Below are 9,700 nucleotides of genomic sequence, written 5' to 3' on the forward strand. Positions count from 1 at the left end.
TTAAAGGAATCAGGATCATCTTGCAGTTGAGGCAACTTGAAGATTTCTCTTATTTTGTCCAGATGAAAGTATATAACTTTCCCTCTGACCAATGGTCTGTAGGTATGGTAAGCGGTTCCAGTCATTCTCTGCTTATCTGTTAGCCACAGATTAGTAGAACTCCTGAACCATGTTCCTTCCAACCTTTGTTTCAGGATTGGTTAGAACTTCCCTCCTCTGTTTCGATTTGCTCTTGGATCCCCGATATTCATCTTCTTTCAGATCAAATTTCACTTCCGGGATCACTGACCTCAGACCATTATTTTATGATAATGGTCTTCATGTTCTTTGGTTAAGAACTTCTCTTCATTCCAAAGATTCTTTGGATTATTCTCTTTCTTGCCTCTTAAATTGGTTTGTTTTCCCTTGGGAGCCATGATATTGATGAATCTTGGCTTAGTGATCACGGAAAAGCACACCAAACTTAGAGGTTTGCTTGTCCTCAGCAAATAAAAGAGAGAGAGAGGGGGAGGAAGAGAAAATTCGAATGGTGTGGTGGAATGAGGGAGCCAAACGTGTATTTATAAGGTGGGAGGGAGTTTTCGAAAAACAAGAGAGGGATTTGAAAGATATGGAAAGAAATTGAGAAAGGGTGAGTTTTTGAAGAAGATTTGGGATTAATTTGAAATAGATTTGAAGAATGGTTTTAATTTGTGAAGACTTGAAAGTGAATGATGAAGGATTGAAGTGCATTTATGTAGAAGAGTATGTTAAAAAGAGGAAAGTTGAAAAAATTGAGTTGAAAACAAAATGTGGTCCCCCCACCTTTCTGGCGTTAAACGCCCAGAATGGCACCCATTCTGGCGTTTAACGCCCATTTGCTACCCTTTTTGGGGCGTTTAACGCCAGCCAGGTGCCCTGGTTGGCGTTAAACGCCAGAAATCCTTATCACTGGGCGTTTTTTCCAAAACGCCCAGGATGCTGCACACCTGCGTTAAACGCCCAGAATGGTGCCCATTCTGGCGTTTAACGCCAAAATGCCCCTTACTGGCATTTTTTTTCGCCAGTAAGCTCATTTTCTCTGCTTTTTGAGCTGAATCCTTCTGTAACTCTGTGAATTCCTTCATTTTTGATACTTGCCTTTGTAAAACAATTCATACAACCTTCTAATGACTGGGTTGCCTCCCAGCAAGCGCTTCTTTACTGTCTTTAGCTGGACTTTCACTGAGAATCACTCAAGTCTCAGTTTGAGCATTCCTGCTCAAAATTTTCTTCAAGATAGTGCTTGATTCTCTGTCCATTAACAATGAACTTCTTGTCAGAATCAATATCCTGAAGCTCAACATACCCATATGGTGATACTCCTGTAATCACATACGGACCCCTCCACCGGGATTTGAGTTTTCCTGGAAACAATTTGAGCCTGGAGTTGAAGAGCAGAACTTTTTGTCCTGGCTCAAAGACTCTGGTTGACAATCTCTTGTCATGCCACTTCTTTGCCTTTTCCTTAAAATTTTGCATTTTCAAAGGCATTGAGTCTGAACTCTTCTAGCTCATTTAGCTAGAGCAGTCTTTTCTCACCAGCTAACTGTGCATCCATGTTTAGGAATCTGGTTGCCCAGTAGGCTTTGTGTTCCAGTTCCACAGGCAAATGACAGGCCTTCCCATACACCAATTGGTATGGAGAGGTTCCTATAGGGGTCTTGAATGCTGTTCTGTATGCCCACAGAGCATCATCCAAGCTCTTTGCCCAATCCTTTCTTCGGGCCATTACAGTCCGTTCTAGGATTCTTTTTAGCTCTCTGTTAGAGACTTCAGCTTGCCTATTTGTCTGTGGATGATACGGAGTTGCCACTTTATGGCTGATTCCATATCTAACCATAGCAGAGTATAGCTGTTTATTGCAGAAATGAGTGCCCCCATCACTGATTAGTACTCTGGGAACACCAAATCTGCTGAAAATGTTCTTCTGGAGGAATTTCAGTACAGTCTTGGTATCATTAGTGGGTGTAGCAATTGCTTCTACCCACTTAGATACATAGTCTACTGCCACCAGAATGTAAGTGTTTGAGTATGTTGGGAATGGTCCCATGAAATCAATTCCCCACACATCAAACAATTCTATCTCTAATATTCCTTGTTGAGGCATGGCATATCCGTGAGGCAGGTTACCAGCTCTTTGGCAACTGTCACAGTTACGCACAAACTCGGGAATCTTTATAGAGAGTAGGCCAGTAGAAGCCGCACTGGAGAACTTTAGTGGCTGTTCGCTCACTTCCAAAATGCCCTCCTACTGTGATCCATGCAGTGCCATAGGATCCTTCGTGCTTCCTCTCTGGGTACCACCTGCGGATCACTCCGTCAGCACATCTCTTAAAGAGATATGGTTCATCCCAAAGGTAGTACTTGGCATCTGAAATTAGTTTCTTTCTCTGCACATAACTGTACTCTTTGGGTATGAACCTCACTGCTTTATAGTTTGCAATATTTGCAAACCATGGAGCTTCCTGAATGGCAAAGAGTTGCTCATCTGGGAAAGTCTCAGAGATCTCAGTAGAAGGGAGGGACGTCCCAGCTACTGGTTCTATCCGGGACAGATGATCAGCCACTTGGTTCTCTGTCCCTTTCTGTCTCTTATTTCTATATCAAACTCTTTGCAGAAGCAACACCCTCTTATAAGCCTGGGTTTTGAATCCTGCTTTGTGAGTAAGTATTTAAGAGCAGCATGGTCAGTGTACACAATCACCTTTGACCCACTAAGTAGGATCTAAACTTGTCATGGCATAGACCCTGCAAGTAATTCTTTTCTGTGGTTGTGTAATTCTTCTGTGCATCATTTAGAACACGGCTAGCATAATAAATGACATGCAGAAGTTTGTTATGCCTCTGTCCCACACTGCACCAATGGCATGATCACTGGCATCACACATTAATTCAAATGGTAATGCCCAATCTGTGGCAGAGATGACTGGTGCTGTGACCAGTTTAGCTTTCAGGGTCTCAAATGCCTGCAAACACTGTGTGTCAAACACAAATGGCGTGTCAGCACTAATAGGTTATCAAAGGTTTAGCAATTTTCGAAAAATCCTTGATAAACCTTCTATAGAATCCTGCATGCCCCAGAAAGCTTCTGATTGCCTTAACATTGGCAGGTGGTGGTAATTTTTCAATTACCTCTACCTTTGCCTTATCCCTCTATTCCCTTGCTTGAAATTTTTGGCCCAGGACAATTCCTTCAGTCACCATAAAGTGACATTTCTCCCAGTTTAAACCAGGTTAGTCTCTTGGCATCTTTTCAGGACAAGTGATAGGGGTTAAGACAGGAGCTAAATGAGTCTCCATACACTGAAAAGTCATCCATGAAGACTTCCAGAAATTTCTCTACCATATCTGAGAAGATAGAGAGCATGCACCTTTGAAAGGTTGCAGGTGCATTGCACAGACCCAAAAGGCATCCTTCTGTAGGCAACACGCCAGAAGGGCAAGTAATGCTGTTTTCTCTTGGTCCTGAGGATCTACTGCAATTTGGTTGTAGCCTGAATAGCCATCCAAAAAGCAGTAGTAGTCATGACCAGCTAGTCTTTCTAGCATTTGTCTATGAATGGTAAAGGAAAATGATCCTTCTGGTGCTGTATTGAGTCTTCTGTAGTCAATACACATGCGCCACCCTGTGACTGTTCTTGTAGGAACCAGTTCATTTTTTCATTATGAACCACTGTCATGCCTCCCTTTTTGGAACAACTTGGACAGGGCTCACCCAGGGGCTATCAGAAATAGGATAAATAATCCCAGCCTCTAGTAATTTAGTGACCTCTTTCTGCACCACCTCCTTCATGGCAGGATTTAGCCTCCTCTGGTTGAACCACTGGTTTGGCATTATCCTCCAATAGGATCTTGTGCATGCATCTAGCTGGGCTAATGCCCTTGAGATCACTGATGGACCACCAAGAGCTGTCTTGTGTGTCCTTAGCACTTTAATCAGTGCTTCCTCTTCCTGTGGATTTAAAGCTGAGCTTATAATCACTGGAAAGTGTCACCCTCTCCCAGAAATGCATATTTCATGGATGATGGTAGTGGTTTGAGTTCAGGCTTAGGAGGCTTATCCTCCTCCTGAGGAATTTTCGAAAATTCCTTTGCCTCCTCTGGCTCTTCCTGATCAGTTTGAGCATCTTTGAAGATGTCCTCAGCTCTGATTCTAGGCTCTCAGCCATATTGATCTCTTCTACCAGAGAGTCAATAATGTCAGCGTCCATACAGTCCTCTGGTGTGTCTGGATGCTGCATAGCTTTTTACAGCATTCAACTTGAACTCATCCTCATTGACTCTCAGTTTACTTCCCCTTTTTTTGTACATCAATGAGAGTTCGTCCAGTTGCTAGGAAGGGTCTTCCTAGAATGAGAGTTGCACTCTTGTGCTCCTCCATTTCCAGCACCACAAAGTCAGTTGGAAAGGCAAATGGCCCAACCCTTACAATCATGTCCTCTATTATGCCTGATGGGTGTTTAATGGAGCCATCAGCAAGTTGGAGGCATATCCTGGTTGGTTTGACTTCTCCAATCAACCCAAGCTTTCTGATAGTGGATGCAGGTATTAGATTGATGCTTGCTCCAAGATCACATAGAGCTGTCTTGGTGCAAGTGCCTTCTAATGTGCATGGTATCAGAAAGCTTCCAGGATCTTGAAGCTTTTCTGGTAAGCTTTTTAGAATGACTGCACTGCATTCTTCAGTGAGAAACACTTTTTCAGTTTCTCTCCAATCCTTCTTATGACTTAAGATTTCCTTCATGAACTTAGCATAAGAAGGTATTTGCTCAAGTGCCTCTGCAAAAGGAATCTTTATTTCAAGAGTCCTTAAATAATCTGCAAAGCGGGCAAATTGCTTATCCTGTTCCGCCTTGCGGAGTTTCTGAGGATAAGGCATCTTGGCTTGATATTCTTCAACCTTAGATGCTGCAGGTTTATTCCTTACAGAAGTGGTTGAAGAAGCCTTGTTAGAGGGATTACTGTCAGCACTCTCAGGTGTCTGATTTTCCCTTGGCGTTTGGACGCCAGGAATGGGTGGAAAATGGGCGTTTAACGCCAACTTTTTCCCCATTTTCTGGCGTTTGAACGCCAGAACTGGGCAAGGAATGGGCGTTTAACGCCAGCTTTCCTTCCCTTTCTGGCGTTTGAACGCCAATATTCCTCTCTGGGCTCTTACTGTCCTCAGAGGGATTTTGAACAGTGGGTTGGTTGTCCTCTGTCAATTGTTCCTTGTTTGGCTTTTTGCTCTTTTGAGCAGTGTTATTCAGGTCTTCCCACTCCTCAATTGACTACTTGACACTCCTCTGTTATCTGTTTAGATATTTGCTGTTTTGCTTGATTCAACTGTAGTTCTATGCTTTTATTAGCAACTTTAGTTTCATGGAGCATCTCTTTAAATTCTGCTAACTGTTCTGTCATCAGGAGTAGTTGTTGATTAAGCTCCATTACTGTTCTTGAGGATTAGAGTCAGTGACTACTGTCATGACTTCCTCTTCTGGAGAGAACTCATTGCTAGAGTACAGATATTGGTTTCTAGCAACAGTGTCTATAAGCTCTTGAGCTTCTTCAATTGTCTTCCTCATGTGTATAGATCCACCAGCTGAGTGGTCTAAAGACATCTGAGCTTTTTCTGTAAGCCCATAGTAGAAAATGTCTAACTGTACCCACTCTGAAAACATTTCAGGGACATTTTCTTAGCATACCTCTATACCTCTCCCAGGCATTATAAGGGATTCATTATCCTCTTGTTTTAAAGCCTTGGATGTCCAGCCTTAGCTGTGTCATCCTTTTTGGAGGGTAAAAATGATTCAGGAATTTGTCTGATAACTGTTTCCATGTCTTTATGCTTGCTGTAGGTTGGTTATTTAACCACCTTTTAGCTTGATCTTTTACAGCAAATAGAAACAGTAATAGTCTGTAGACATCCTGATCTACCTCTTTATCATGTACTGTGTCAGCAATTTGTAAGAACTGTGCCAGAAACTCAGTAGGTTCTTCCTGTGGAAGACCGGAATACTGGCAATTTTGCTGCACTATGATAATGAGTTGAGGATTTAGCTCAAAGCTGCTTGCTTTGATGGGAGGTATACAGATGCTACTCCCATATGCAGCTGTAATGGGGTTAGCATAAGACCCCAGAGTCCTCTTGGACTGATTAATTCCACTTAAGTCCATAATGGACAAAAGGGAAATGAGAATGATTGCAAAGAGATAAATTTTGTTTATTTTTATTTTTATTTTTTTTTTTTGAAATAACCGAAAAAAATAAAATACAATAAAATAAAACAAAAGAAAAATAAAATAAAATTCGAAAATTAAAAACAAAATAAGATCAAAGCAAATTGAGAACTGAATCAATTAGTGAAAAAAAGATTTTGAAAACAGCAATTAAGAAGATATGATTGAAAAATTTTTATGAAAAAGATTTGATTTTTTTTTAAAAAAAAGGAAAGAGAAAAACAGCAAAAAGACACCAAACTTAAAATTTTTTAGAAATCAAACACTAATTTTTCGAAAATTTTAAAGGAAAAACACAAAGAGGACACCAAACTTAGAACTTTTATGAATCAAAACGGGACTAGGAACAAGAAAAATTCGAAAGTTAAAAGAAGAAAAACAAAAAGCATGCAATTGACACCAAACTTAGAATATGGAACTAGACTCAACTAAAAAAAAACTCTAAACCAACAAAAATAAAACAGTCCTAATCTAATCAACAAGATAAGCCGTCAGTTGTCCAAACTCGAACAATCCCCGGCAACGGCGCCAAAAACTTGGTGCACGAAATTGCAATAACACTTTTGCAATCCCGCACAACTAACCAGCAAGTGCACTGGGTCGTCCAAGTAATACCTTGCGTGAGCAAGGGTCGATCCCACGGAGATTGTCGGCTTGAAGCAAGCTATGGTTATCTTGTAAATCTTAGTCAGGAGATCAGAAATTATCAGGATTGATTGTAAAAAGTAAAAGAACATGAAATGGTTACTTGTTTTGCAGTAATGGAGAATAGGCTGAGGCTTTGGAGATGCTCCATCTTTCGAATCTCTGCTTTCCTACTATCTTCTTCATCAAACACGCAAGTCTCCTTCCATGGCAAGCTCATGTAGGGTTTCACCGTTGTCAATGGCTACCTCCCATCCTCGCAGTGAAAGCTAATGCACATACTCTGTTACAGTACTGCCAATCACCGGTTTGGTTCCCTCCCCTACCGGAATAGAATCCCTCTTTTGCGTCTGTCACTAACGCCCAGTAGGTTACAGGTTTGAAGCACGTCACAGTCATTCAATCATTGAATCCTACTCAGAATACCACAGACAAGGTTTAGACCTTCCGGATTCTCTTGAATGCTGCCATCAGGTCCTGCCTATACCACGAAGATTCCGATTAAAGAACCCAAGAGATAACTACTCAATCTAAGATAGAACAGAGGTGGTTGTCAGGCACGTGTTCATAGTTGAGAATGATGATGATTGTCATGGATCATCACATTCATCCGGATTAAGAACAAGTGTTATCTTAGAATCGAAGCAAGCATGATTGAATAAGAAACAGTAGTAATTGCATTAATCCATCAAGACACAGCAGAGCTCCTCACCCCCAACCATGGGGTTTAGAGGCTCATACTGTGGAAAGAAACGTGTACAAAATGTTATGGGGTCATAAGGTATGGATACAATGTCAAAAGATCCTATAAGTAGTAAACTAGTGTCCTAAGGTCTACAGAGATGAGTAAATGACAGAAAAATCCACTTCCGGGCCCACTTGGTGTGTGCTTGGGCTGAGCAATAAAGGAATTTCGTGTAGAGACCTTTTCTGGAGTTAAACGCCAGCTTTCATGCCAGTTTGGGCGTTTAACTCCAAATTTTATGCCAGTTCCGGCGTTTAACGCTGGAATTTCTGTAGGTGACTTTGAGCGCCGGTTTGGGCCATCAAATCTTGGGAAACGTATGGACTATTATATATTGCTGGAAAGCCCAGGATGTCTACTTTCCAATGCCGTTGAGAGCGCGCCAATTGGGCTTCTGTAGCTCCAGAAAATCCACTTTGAGTGCAGGGAGGTCAGAATCCAACAGCATCTGCAGTCCTTTTGAGTCTCTGAATCAGATTTTTGCTCAGGTCCCTCAATTTCAGCCAGAAAATACCTGAAATCACAGAAAAACACACAAACTCATAGTAAAGTCCAGAAAAGTGAATTTTAACTAAAAACTAATAAAAATATACTAAAAACTAACTAAAAGATACCAAAAACATATTAAAAACAATGCCAAAAAGCATACAAATTATCCGCTCATCAGAATTCTTCTACCTCCTTCTTCTATTTTTCTTTTCCTCTGACACTTCAAGGAATCTCTATACTGTGACATAGAGGATTCCACATTTTCTTGTTCCCTTCTCTTTCTTATGAGCAGGAGCAGAGACAAAGGCATTCTTGTTGAAGCTGACCCTGAACCTGAAAGGACCTTGAAGAGAAAGCTAAGAGCAGCCAAGGCACAACTCTCTTTAGAGGACCTGACCGAATTCTTCAAAGAAGAAGAACACATGGCAGCCGAAAAAAACAACAATGCCAACAATGCAAGGAAGGTGCTGGGTGACTTTACTGCACCTACTCCCGACTTCTATGGGAGAAGCATCTCTATCCCTGCCATTGGAGCAAACAACTTTGAGCTTAAGCCTCAATTAGTTTCTCTAATGCAACAGAATTGCAAGTTCCATGGACTTCCAATGGAAGATCCTCATCAGTTCTTAGCTGAATTCTTGCAAATCTGTGACACAGTCAAGACTAATGGGGTAGACCCTGAGGTCTATAGACTGATGCTATTCCCTTTTGCTGTAAGAGACAGAGCTAGAATATGGTTGGACTCTCAACCTAAAGAAAGCCTGGACTCATGGGAAAAGCTAGTCAATGCCTTCTTGGCAAAGTTCTTTCCACCTCAAAAATTGAGTAAGCTTAGAGTGGAAGTCCAAACCTTTAGACAGAAGGATGGAGAATCCCTCTATGAAGCTTGGGAAAGATACAAACAATTAATCAGAAAGTGTCCCTCTGACATGCTTTCTGAATGGAGCATCATAGGTATTTTCTATGATGGTCTCTCTGAACTATCCAAGATGTCTTTGGATAGCTCTGCTGGAGGATCTCTTCATCTGAAGAAGACGCCTACAGAGGCTCAGGAACTAATTGAGATGGTTGCAAATAACCAATTCATGTACACTTCTGAAAGGAATCCTGTGAACAATGGGACAAGTCAGAAGAAAGGAGTTCTTGAGATTGATGCTCTGAATGCCATACTGGCTCAGAACAAGATATTGACTCAACAAGTCAATTTGATTTCTCAAAGTCTGTCTGGAATGCAAAATGCACCAAGCAGTACTAAGGATGCTTCATCTAAGGAAGAAGCTTATGATCCTGAGAACCCTTCAATGGAAGAGGTGAACTACCTAGGAGAACCCTATGGAAACACCTCTAATTCTTCATGGAGAAATCACCCAAATTTCTCATGGAAGAATCAAGAGAGACCTCAACAAGGTTTCAACAATAATGGTGGAAGAAACAGGCTTAGCAATGGCAAGCCTTTTCCATCATCTTCTCAGCAACAGACAGAGAGTTCTAAGCAGAATACCTCTGACTTAGCAACCATGGTCTCTGATCTAATCAAAACCACTCAAAGTTTCATGACCGAAACAAGATCCTCCATTAGGA

The 9,700-nt window shown here is 41.4% G+C and overlaps 1 non-coding gene across 1 annotated transcript; it reads right to left on the reverse strand.

Moving 5' to 3' along the window:
• Positions 1-8,946: 8,946 nt before the first annotated feature.
• LOC130964000 (small nucleolar RNA R71) lies at positions 8,947-9,054 on the reverse strand. The gene has a single exon (XR_009080115.1). It is a non-coding gene; the product is annotated as a small nucleolar RNA R71 (small nucleolar RNA).
• Between the last annotated feature and the right edge of the window lie 646 nt (positions 9,055-9,700).

Source organism: Arachis stenosperma, chromosome 2 (assembly GCF_014773155.1).
Source record: "Arachis stenosperma cultivar V10309 chromosome 2, arast.V10309.gnm1.PFL2, whole genome shotgun sequence".
Classification (NCBI taxonomy): domain Eukaryota; kingdom Viridiplantae; phylum Streptophyta; class Magnoliopsida; order Fabales; family Fabaceae; genus Arachis; species Arachis stenosperma.